This window comes from Nannospalax galili, unplaced genomic scaffold (assembly GCF_000622305.1).
Source record: "Nannospalax galili isolate Female #2095 unplaced genomic scaffold, S.galili_v1.0 scaffold17, whole genome shotgun sequence".
Lineage (NCBI taxonomy): Eukaryota > Metazoa > Chordata > Mammalia > Rodentia > Spalacidae > Nannospalax > Nannospalax galili.
The window spans coordinates 7355696-7368338 of record NW_008342276.1 but is presented as its reverse complement, the minus strand read 5'-3'; the positions used below and the strand labels follow the sequence as shown (position 1 = coordinate 7368338).

At 36.8% G+C, this 12643-nt stretch overlaps 1 non-coding gene across 1 annotated transcript; it reads left to right on the top strand.

Annotated features, from left to right (window-relative positions):
- The first annotated feature begins 9495 nt into the window (after positions 1 to 9495).
- On the top strand, positions 9496 to 9655 carry LOC115071245. Its single transcript, XR_003850340.1, has one exon. It is a non-coding gene; the product is annotated as a U1 spliceosomal RNA (small nuclear RNA).
- Positions 9656 to 12643: the final 2988 nt, after the last annotated feature.

Sequence of the window (12643 nt, the reverse complement as noted above, 5' to 3'; positions counted from 1 at the left end):
CCATTCGTGTTAACTGTTTTCTCCATAGATCTTTGTTAGGTACCATAGTATGGGTAAGAGGCATTAATTTGGCTTGTTCTTTACTATCTCTAGTCACTCCTTGGGAGTCATTCCACATTCTGGAGATCTTGCATGGAGTCTCTTTGTATTCTTTTATCTTTGATATGCTTACAGGTGTTGGCTCCAGTTGCCTGACCCTGCACCAGGCTAAGGAGGCAGGGGGTTTCTCTTGTCCCCACTGTACCTGTTGGTTCCCTGAGTTAGGCAGGTGCTGGGTCTACTTCCTGACTGTAGCCATATCAATGGTCTCTCCATTGAGCACACCTGGCTGCTGGGGGAGGCCTTGGTGGGAAAAACTGCCTTCACCCCTAGTATAACCTTTATCAGGAGAGAAATGCACCTTATTCAATCTTTGGGGATCCTTAACCACCCTGGGATGGTTTTTATCCTTTGAATGCCTTTTGTAAACTGTTGTTCTGGTTTTAAAACCTTCCAGAAACTCCTTAGTATCAAATTTGATTTTCTATCAATCTTTTCTCTGGGAACTTGGGCTCGATGTAAGTCTTGCCACATTTGTTTTCGAGTAATCCAAATGGACCATTTTTTCTGTTTAGTCTTTTTTGTATTTCTTGTAGGGTGTGCTATTATTCTACAGATACATTTTATATGCCTGTCAGAATCATTTAGATCTGCTAAAGCCTCTCTCACTTTACAAAGATTATGTCCCATTAAAGGGCTTAGCAAAACCATTAAAGCTCCATACCATTCTTAAGGTCCCAGTTGAATTAAACTTTCCTTTATATCTTTGGTGAACACAGTCTTATCTGGCCTAGTGAACTGGACATCATACATTGCTTTTCTCATACCTAGTTCTCTCAGTAATGCCTGTCCCTCCTTTATAGTCCACCACTCCCTGCTAATCATGTTAGTCTCCCTTGGTGACCACCATGTATCTTTAATGCCTTCCACCAGATATCCCATTAAAGACTGCTCCTTCCTGCATTGGTCTAGTTTGAACAGCCTATATTGCAAGGATGGATGGGTGGTTATATAACTCAGCTGTGAAGCTTCTGAAGGGCTCAGACTGATGTTATTTTTTCCCATGTCCCACACCCTCACGAGCCACATGTCGAGGGGCTCTTTGCTTGCTTGTAAGTTTTTCCTAGTTTTCACAGTTCCAGTGTGGAGTATTTCCTAGCTACAGTACTGTTAGCTTTTTTTCCTTTTTGTATCAAAGGTTGAATCTGAGGGGCAGCTTTAGCTACTTTTATTTTTAGGGTGTTTCCTTTTTCATTATTATCTGTCTTTTTTTTTCTGGGGTTCTTGGACCTCACACAAGTTAAAATGTCCTGGTTTTTTTTTTTTTTTTTTTTTTTTCTCTTTCAAGATCTGCAACTGAATCTGCCAAGACCTCCCTGGCCTTTTAAGCTTCCCCTGCCTTGGGCACATCTTTTATTATGAAAAGTGGCCACGCCCCCTCTCTGGGTTCTCTCTTTGTGTCCCAAACCTGTAAAAGTTTTTCTAGCCTTTTTGTATCCTTTACCAAATCTTCTTAGTCCTGCAACTGTGCTGTTTCCCACAGTTACAGCACAGGTGTGGCCCACACTTCTGCATGGCCAGCCCCTTTTTAATTACATATTTTATGATTCATTGTAAGATCCATGTCAATGCCACCATTAGCTCCCTTGCTTTTCCCAAACTCCAGCGGTTTATCACTTCCAGCACCATGCTGCCAGCTTCACCAATTTGTCTCCCAAGTTCTCTTGGGGTCCTTTGCTCCTGGCTCTATTAGACAAACCATATAACACATCTTTATCTGAATTTTTCATAGTTTATATCCTGGGTAGATGAAATAGAGTAACTTACAAAGGTGTACACCCGGCACTCTGTTCCACTCTGTGTCACAGTGGCCTGCCTGTCCAGATTGCTTCTGTGCCCCACCCACAATCTCTGCTGGCTTTTGTTCATGCCTTGTGGGCCAGTGGTCTCACCCCAGGTTGGCAAATGCCCCCTCTCGCATCCATGTGGGTGAGACACCGTGGCCATTTTTTCCATGCAGCTGCTGCCAAGATAGCACCAACACTCCTTCCTCCTCAGTTAACTCTATGCAGCTCCCTCTCAATAGCTAACTCTCCTCAGCCACTTCTCTGCAGCTGGCCCTGCCTCTGGGGGAACAATTACCCCTTGGGACACATGCACTTATTTCTGAATTCAGGCATTGTGGGATACATGTTACATAGATCTAGCCCCAAGAAAGGAGCTTTGGCAGTCGTTATTTTTAACTGACTTAATAAGTCAGAAGAAGCCTGTGTGATTCTGACTTAAAACCCCCACTTCATACCATGCAGTGGGGGAGGCAGTTGCACAATTGCAAGGAGAGACAGGGTAAACGAATCAAGTGGGACATTTGCCTTACATTGTGAATATTTTTTTTTCCAGAGAACATATTTCCATTTTTGAACATTAATCATGTCACCAATATCTGCAGGATTGCTTCTGGGGACATGGAAGATGATCTGTGAGGTACCTTTGTAAAATGCCCATTATTAGCTCCACTCTGGAACTACATCTCAGGTAATGTAATATGGTTTTGCCCTTCTTTTCTCCTACTGAAGTCTAATATGAGCAGAATAGTTTAATCATTTTAAGGCATTGGAAAATGGGCTTAGCAGTTAAGAGCACTTGCTGTTCTTGTAGATGACCCAGATCTGATTGCTGGTACCTACATGACACATCACAGCAATCTGTTCCAGAGGATTCAGTGCCTTCTTCTGGCCTCTGTAGGTACCATGCAAGCACAAAGTACACTTACATGCAGGCAAAGCACTCATACACTTAAAACAAAAATAAATAAATCTTCAAAATTAAACTAAAACCCCCTGATATTTGTTTCTTCTTGATCCTTAGGGTGAAATCCAAAGCCTTTACTGTTGCATGGCTAATTCCCATTGCTTGTCCGTGTTAAACTTCTGACTAGGTTTCTCACTGAACTATTTGTTAAAACCTGCAACTCTTCCAAAGTATTACATGACACATCACACTTAGGACTTTTTTTTAAGCTTTTTTTTTTTTAAAGACAAATTTATTTTATTTTATTTTAATTTTATTTATGTGTGTATTGCCTGAATGTAGGTAAGTGCACTGTGTAGTGCAATGCCTGCGGAGGTCAGAAGAGGCTGTCGGATCCCCTGGGACTGGAGTTACAGACAGTTGCTAGCTGCCATGTGGGTGCTGGGATTTGAACCCAGGTCTTCTACAAGAACAACCAGTGTTCTTAACCACTGAGCCATCTCTCCAGCCCCACACACTCAAGACTTTCATACTTATTTCTTCTCTTCCTTGGAACTACATACAAATATGCATGCATGCAGTGTACATACATAAAGACATGCATATACACACAAATGAACACATAAGAGTATGTGGATTACTTCATTCTTTCACATATTTTGATTGAAACTATCCCCCATCATCTTACGTGAAATTGCAATTCATAATCTGAAACTGTGTCAAGAGTTCACTTACTATTAATTTAGTAAGTGGATGAACACATGTGTGACTTCAAGGAACCCACTGGATTGAAGTGACTATTACATAGATCATATTTCTTTGATCTATGTCAATTCTTTATAATTTTTCTAAAGTCCCTAATTTTTGAACAAATATAGTTAGTTTACAGAAGCTTCCAAAGAAACCAAGAATAACATACATACACACCATGAACTGATCTGGTTATGCTTTGGGAACCATTATTAACTATAGGACTCATTATGAAATCAAATCTTTAGACAATTTAATTATTTTTAATACCAGTCTGCTAATTATAGAACTATAGAATCTGAGAGATACAAAGAATTAGTGTGAAATTAATAACAGATTTGTTACTACACTTGATTTTAAATATCCAGTCTTTGAATTCAGTGGGTAGGATAGAAGTGACTTTTGCCTAGTGACAACAATTTTTAGAAGATGTGGAAAATGTATCTTGGATTTCAGAATGCTAGATTCCCTTCTGAAGTCATTGCCCAGTAGGTGGTGAAGAAGTAGCATTTTCCCGATGACAGGCAGTTGGTAGAGTCATGGAACATCCATCTTGGAATGCAAAGGAAGTGGGAACTTCTTTTGAGAGTTGTTTGTTTATAAAGACCTATTACTTTTCCTATTGCTTTTATCCTTGGATCAGTGAGGAACCAGGCTTGAAATTCTGTATTATTCTGATGGGACCTTATATGCAAATATTTTCAAGATTTCATTTATATGTAACTGTTGTGTTTTTAAATTCTCCATGAATGATTACATTCATCTTAAATGTTATCCTATCTTGGCAAAGATTAAGGAGACATGAATTGGAATTTTGCTTTCTCAGCAGTCTGAGATATAGAACAAAATAGTTTTCTTTGGTTAACCTCAGATTTTTCATCTTCCAAATGCATATCAATGTTTAATGTGAATTAAATAAAATTTATGTCATGGGCCCTAGCACATAAATTTTACAAATACATGTTTGTTTCATTCTCTTCTTGTCCTTACAAAGGTAATTCAGACCTAAAACCTAGAAGTCAGTATTTATTTAGATATGTGCTGTTCAAGTATACTCAGTCTTTGATCCTGGAAGTCATTAAGAGCAAAGATCACTATTGTAATTTAAAATTTAAGGAAATAACACAAAAGACATTAGGAGATATGCTTGTGTGCTGGTATATGGTTACAGAACTGAATCTTGAACCCAAGTATTTAGTTTCTAAATAATTATATCATTTGTAGTATATTGTCATATCTTTCTATAACCTTTATTATCTTCCATTACTATAAATGGATGATAACTTAAAATTAATAATTTTACATGCTATGTGACTAGTAATAACCAACCATCCAGAAAACATGTTTAATCTTTTCTGGGTCTATTATGCATCTTGAAAATATCTCCACTTATGTGAATTTTTTATTCTAAAAAATAATTCAGAAGTAATATAATTATAAGATGAAAGATGTTAGAATAGAAATAATCCATAGAGAATGTCTAGACCAACATTTCATTGTACAGATGGAGAAGTCGGGATCCAGCACCAGTGACCATCTTGTGAAGGATGTTCCAGTCAATTAATAGCTGAAGTAAGATAGAACATGCACTAATTTACTTTTAATTAAGCATTCCCTCCTTCATTGTCCTCTAATATATGAATTCTGTCAACAATTAACAATGGTATAGTCCTGGGGAAACTGCATAAAACAAAGCAAAGAGACATGTCTCCACGTATCACCTATCTATCTGCTCAAAAATGAACATGTTTCCTACATACGATCTGTTACACAATGGGTATGATTCATTAATTGGGATCTTACAAATCAAACCAAAAACAAGAATTTGTGTATATGTATTTATTTGGGAGGGTGATTTTCAAAGCCTAAAGAAGGAGAGAAAGACTTTAAGAGATGTGTCAATATACAGTTTGCAACTGTGAGTTATAAAGTCTCAGTTAATTAAGCTGGTCTGGGAAACCATATAGAGTACTGCTTGGCATCATCCCAGAGATGGCACAGAAGCTGGGGACTTTACACAGTATTTCTCCTGGCTTAGATTCCAAATATTCCTCTTCAGTGTCTATTTCTTGACACTTTAGAGCTGTCCCATGTTTTGCCTCAGCATGTCCTTGCAATGAAGGAAAACCCAGAGGCAAAAAACAAACATTCAGGTGCTTAAGATTGAAATCTACCATGGAATCTATCATTTATCTATCTATTTATCTATCTATCTATCTATCTATCTATCTATCTATCTATCTATCTACCTTCCTCCTATCTTCTATCTATCATCTATCTATCTTATCTATCTATCTATCTATCATCTATCTATCTATGATCTATCTATCATCTACCTATCTATCTGTCATCTATCTATCTACACCTATCCTCTATCAATCAATCTATCATCTATCTATCATCTATCTATCTATCTATCATCTATCATCTATCTATCTATCATCTATCTATCTATATCTATCTATGTATCTATCTATCTATCTATCTATCATCTATCTATCTATGATCTATCTATGATCTATCTATCTGTTATCTATCTATCTATACCTATCTCTATCTATCATCTATCTATCTATCTATCATCTATCTATCATCTATCTATCTATCTATTCTATCTATCCATCCATTAATCCTTCCATCCATCCATCATCAATCTATCTATCTATCTATCTATCTCTGTATCTATCTATCTATCTATCTATCTATCTATCTATGTATCTATCTATCTATCTATCTATCTATCTGTCATCTGTCTATCTATACCTATCTCTATCTATCATCTATCATCTATCATCTATCTGTCTGTTTTCATCATCATCATCATCATCATCATCATCATCATCTATCTGTATCTAATTTTTTTCATATGACCAAGAACATTTCTTAATTTGCCAAGTTAAGGCTACATAGTGATAATATCAGCTTTGATAAGATACATCTATGTTCTTAGAGAAGCTTACATTTATAAGACTGTAATGTATATCAAATTTTGCAGTAATGGTTTCTTAGGATCCACTTTGTAAGACCTGAACCTAAAGCTTAATTTTTTTCTTATTTGCTCACATGTCGTTCAGATTCTAGTATGTAACAAAGTACCTGGGAGAAATCAATCTAAAGGAGAAAATGTTTGTTTTGTCTCATGGTTTTAGAATTTCCAGTGTAGGGTCCCCTTGCTGTACTCCCTCTGTGCTTAGGTGAACAACACCATGGCCTTCAGCACACAGGCACGTTACTTGACAGGTCAGTATCCCAACATATAGGGTCTAGCACTGGGTAAAACAATTGCTGTGCTTTCTCCAAGGAAGGCTGCAAACTACCTTCTGTCACAATGAAAGCTGACCAGAAAGAAGGAAATTTCCTGGTCCGAGTGAGTTTGGACTCTATATGTCTTCCAGTCAAATTTTGCAGTGTCCTTAGCAGTAGGGCCTTACCATGTAATTATGAAGGGTAACCAAAGGAAATGACAAAAGCCTATGTGTTTTGGAGACCTCTAGAGCTACCTTGATCAATAAGTAGAGCAAAAGCAACATTTCTACCCTTGCAGGATGATTGCATTTGAACTCTTTTGCTTTTAAAGTTGCGTGTTGATACTAGCTCACTAACTAATGAGTTTCCATAAAGTTTCCTCATACATCCTTGGTTTTGGTTAGCCTAACTACTATACTGGGGATTAATGAATCTTCTGCCCATTTTCAATAGACCCGATCAATAAGTAGAGCAAAAGCAACATTTCTACCCTTGCAGGATGATTGCATTTGAACTCTTTTGCTTTTAAAGTTGCGTGTTGATACTAGCTCACTAACTAATGAGTTTCCATAAAGTTTCCTCATACATCCTTGGTTTTGGTTAGCCTAACTACTATACTGGGGATTAATGAATCTTCTGCCCATTTTCAATAGACCCATTTAAATCCTTTTTGAATTTTAGAGATTTTTAATATAATTTATTTTAAAATTTATTTCTATTTTAATGTGTATGAGTGTTATGCCTACATGTATGTAAGAGTGCCCATGCCATAAAGTGATTGCAGAGGACAGAAGGGGCATCAGATTTCCTGGAACTGGAGTTACAGAAAGTTGTTAGCTGCCATGTGGGTGCTGGGATTTCTACCAGGGTCCTCTGAAAGGGTAGACAGTGCTCTTAACCACTGAGCCATTTCTACAGCCTCTAATATATTCTTGATAAAATAACTTATAATACATTTGATTTCTGTATATTTTCTCATCCTAGTATTTTCATTCTCTTAATATTATCTTTTGAAGATAAGGCACTTATATGTTTAATGAACTTCCAATTTATCATTTTAAAAATTAAAAATATTTTATTACACTTATTTTATGTGTACTAACTGTACTTATGTAAGTACACCTGTGTTGTGCAATGGCTGTAGAGGCCAGAGGAGGTCATTGGATACCCTGGAACTGGAGTCACAGACAGTTGTAAGCCACCATGTAGGTGCTGGGAATCAAACCTGGGTCCTCTGCAAGAGCAGCCAGTGCTTTTAACCGTTGAGCCATCTCTCCAACCCCAAATTTATCTTTTAAAAAATTTACGGAGCATGTTTTGTGTAATATGTCTATAATCTTTACTTAATCTGTAGCTGCAAGGAACTTATGATTTTTGCTTTCAGAAGGATTATCATATAGTTTTACAATTACTATTTAGTTAATTGTTGCACATGTTGCAAGGAGTGGGTAAAAGCTTTTGTATGACATATGTGTAAGGGTAATTTCAGAAATGTTTTTCAAAGACAAGTTCTTAATGAATTGCCATTGCATAATTTAAAAAGTTGCTTATGTATGACTCTAATTTTAGATTCTGTTTTCTGCCTTATTACTTTATCTCTACCACAATTAGAAAATTCATACTTCTCTTTTAAGCTTTCACCTCCTTGCTTCTTGGTCTTTCAATTTCTAGCACTTTCATCCTCTTGTATCATTTCCTCAACACGGAGTTTCTTTGGATTAGGACTGAATTCTTGCTCCCAGCTCATTAATCTGGAAATATTTTTGAAGATATAGCCAGAATAGCAATATGCTAGCTCTTCTCACTTCTTGTATCTCAGGGATCACCATTCTTTCTGTTTCACAAAATTGTCTTTCTAAATATTTTGTTCAGAATGTTTATTTGTTTCAAGTATCAAGGGAAACACGTTGTCTGTGACTCCATCCATCCAGAAGCAAAAGTTACTAGTTTGGAGCTTCAGTGTCCTATGTAATCAGAGATGATGAGCAAGCTTTATAAATTAGTCTAGTGCAGAATCATATAAATATAAACTATTAATTAGTTTATGTATACATACATTTAAAAATGTCATATAAAATTATAGATAATCATAAGTTTAATAAATAATTGTTTAGACTTTGTTAATAACAATTACGTATATGACTGTAGCTACACCATTGGGGTTGTTAGTAAGGACTAAAATATTTAGGCCAAAATAAAGGTCAAGCTGATAGATTTTGATGGTTTTAACAATTTTGTTATGTTGGCAGTTGACTGAACGGTTGAATTTTAAGAAATGAATTGTGCAACTGTCCCCAAATCTTGGCATGGTGAAGTGCTGGTACATCTCACTCACATTTAAAGACCTCAATAGGCGGCAAAGACCTCATAGTTCTTTGGTTACACAACTGTTATTGAATTGTATTTCTCTTCAGTGTGGTAGGAAAATTGAAAAAGTTAGCCAAGGACATGAAAAGTTGAATACTTAAGTGACATAATTGCCAAGTTTCTCTAAGCGCTAATAAAAACTTCTAGATCAGCACAGAGAGAAATTTATCCAGCTCTACCATTTTAAGAAAGGCAGAAACATAAGTTCCTAAATGAAAAAAAAATCATTTATTACAACAATTTTCAATAAATATATTCAAACTTGTTGCTTTTGATTAGAAACACCAACAAAAATATTAATATTTTTTCTACTAAAAATGTCCTAAAAATAAAAGAATATGTATACTTACCTGGCAGGAGAGTAGGAAGGTGGTTTGCCCAAAGCGAGGCTTTTCCATTGCACTTGAGATATGCAGGTCCCTGTGATTTCTCCAAACGCAGGAAACTCAAAACATGATTGCATTGTTTGTGTTGGTTGTGGACACGTTCACATTCTCCCCTCCCCAAAATAAAAAAAAGAATATGTTTTTCTTCATTCATCTGCAGGAACAAAGGTGTAATTCTATCTTGGCATTTTTCTCATTGTTAATATTGGTTTTAATAAAAAATTCTCAAATAAAAAAAGATTAATTTTCTTCCAAGAATTGTGCTAAAATTTTAAAGATATAAATAATTAAGATAATTTCAGAGTTTTAAGAGCTTAGAAAATATGCTTATACTTCCTAAAATCCTTATTCACAGTTTATTCAGCCACTTTTCCTCTAAATCAGTCAAAAAGAAGATAAACAAAATTCATCACATTTTTATGATTTTAGCTTTCTTAAGAACTGTGTAGAAATCATCATCACTTTATTTTCAGAAATGGGATTGGTTTCAGTATTGATAATTGTTTGCTTGTATTTCCTAAGATCTAAGGGAGTAGCATGCATGACTTGATAGACAAACACCTGAATTGAATTCAGAAGGCATTGGTTTTGTCCGAGGGAATGCTTTGGTTAAATGGGCTTACCAAGTACCCTCCAGTCTCAGTTGAACAGTCTCTAGAGCTGCACATTGGATGTGCAACATTCTCAGCATACACATTAATAACAAAGGGACAAAATAATGTATGTGAAAACATTTGTAAATCATCAGTACTTTGAAAAAGTAAAAGATTATGCAATATAGAGATCTCATCCACTGACTCTTGGTTCCCCTGCAGCCTGAGCAGCTCCATTCTCTCCCCACACTCTGTCCACATTCTAGCCTTGGGTTCAGGCCTGCTCCTGCTCTGTCACCTCAGATCTCTGGACTAGCTTCCTAACCCAGAGTAGTTTAATCCTCTGTATAATTACTTAGACCCTCCACAGACTGTTCCCACCCCTACCTTGTCCTTGGCGTCCTGGTCGGCCTGCCTCAGACATACCTACCATCCTGGTAAGTCAGATTCAGCCCACTGTGTCTTGATTTCCTTTGCAGTCTGAAGAACTCTATTCTCTCCCCACATTCTGTGCCCCTTCTAGCCTTGGGCCCAGGCTCACTCCTGCTCTTTCTGCCCCAGATCTCTGAATACACTCTTAGTTCATACCTGCCCACTGTTCCCTGATCTCCTGTACCCAGAATAGGTCAATTTTCCAGCTTCCTTTGTTAGACCCCACATATGCTCTCCCCACCCCCATCTTGCCAATGGCTCCACCTCCTGATCTGCCTACCACAAACCAGCCTACTACCCAGACAAACCTACTATCCTGCAAAACTACTACCCCACACACCAACTAACTTTTCGTATCTGATCAAAAAAGCAACTAAGCTACGTCAGAAATATAAACAGAACCAAACTTCAACTAAACAAATGCAGAATAGAATTTCCTACCAGGCACACAACCAACAAAAGACATCCATATGCCTAAATGGCAAAGCAAAAACACAAATAATATGAAAAATCAAGACAAAACCCACAAGTCCTACAGAAGTATACTATAATGCGAATCACCCTGAGGAACCCCACGATGCAGAATAAAAAAGAACAATCACAAACATGATGAAAGCATTTCAAGAACACACAAACAACTCAGAGAACACAAAGAAGATAGACATAAACCTGTAACAGAAGCTCAAAAATTCATATATGCAGCTGAATGAAATAAGAAAAACAGTTGAGGAATTGAAAAATGGATTCCTCAAAGAGATAGAAATACTGAAGTAAACCCAAGGTGAATGAAGACAGAATTGTAAAACTCAAGAAGTCAATTTTATTTGAAGCGACCAGAGAAAGCCTCACTGTGGGGGTCCTCTCCTGCACACAGCACGATGGGGGCCGAGGAGGGGGAGTGTGCTGCCGTCCCAACCCTCTGTTCCCAAGGAACCACCAAGGAGGCAGGTAGTCTTGTCCAGCAGGAGCTCTTTTATTAAGCTTTAGGCAAGTGTTTATATACATTTGTGAGCACTGAGTGTCCCTTCCTTTACTCCACTCCGGGGTTTGATTGGTCATGACCACAGGACTTAATTAGCATTTTAGGTTTTAATTTCCCAGAGCTGTCAGGTTTCTATCTCTCTAGGGCTAGGTTTTTGTTTCCCAGACTGTTAAGTTTTTATTTTTTATCACCATGCCCATATGGTCTTTAATTTTTTTTGACTGTTGAGTTGTTTTCTATCACCAAGTCCCCACACCTCACAAGAGTGAATGAAATGCAAAACGGAACATCAAGAGCAGACAACAAAGTTGAAGAACTTGCTTCCTCAAGCAAAGACTATAAAAAATTAAAAACATACAAGAATGGAATATACAGGAAATGTAGAAAAACACAAAGAAGACCAAATTTATGCATCATAGGCATATAAGAAGTAAAACAATCTCAGACCAATGACACTAATGATCTTCAACAGGATTATAGAAGAAAATTCCCCTAATTTAAGGAAAGACATCCATAGAGATACAAGAAGCACACAGAACACCAAATAGACAGGACCAGAACAGAAACTATGCATGGCATATCATAGTAAAAACACTAAATGTACAGAACGAAGAGAGGATACTAAAAGCTGTTAGAGAAAAACAAAAACAAAGACAAAAACAAAACAAACAAAAAACCAAGGTTCATATATAAAGGAAAACTCATCAGAATTACAGTGCAAACTACAAAAGTCAGAAGAGCCTGTGCTAAAGTATTCCCAGTTCTAAATGATGATGAATGTAAAATAAGAATACGTTACCCAACATAACTACTTATCATAATCCAAGGAGAACAGAACATTTTTCAGGACATGAATAGGCTGAAAGAATTCATGTCCAACAAACAAGCCATATAGAGAATACTAGAAGCAATATGAAGGACCAAAGATAGGAATGAGTATACTCAAGAAATTGTTGAAAGAAAGCAAAGGAAGATTTAATTATGGAAACACAAAATAGGACCAAGAATAGAAACACATTGAAATGGCAGAAACCAATACACATTTTTCAGTAATAACTCTAAATATCAATGGCCTCAACTCCCTGGTCAAAAGACAC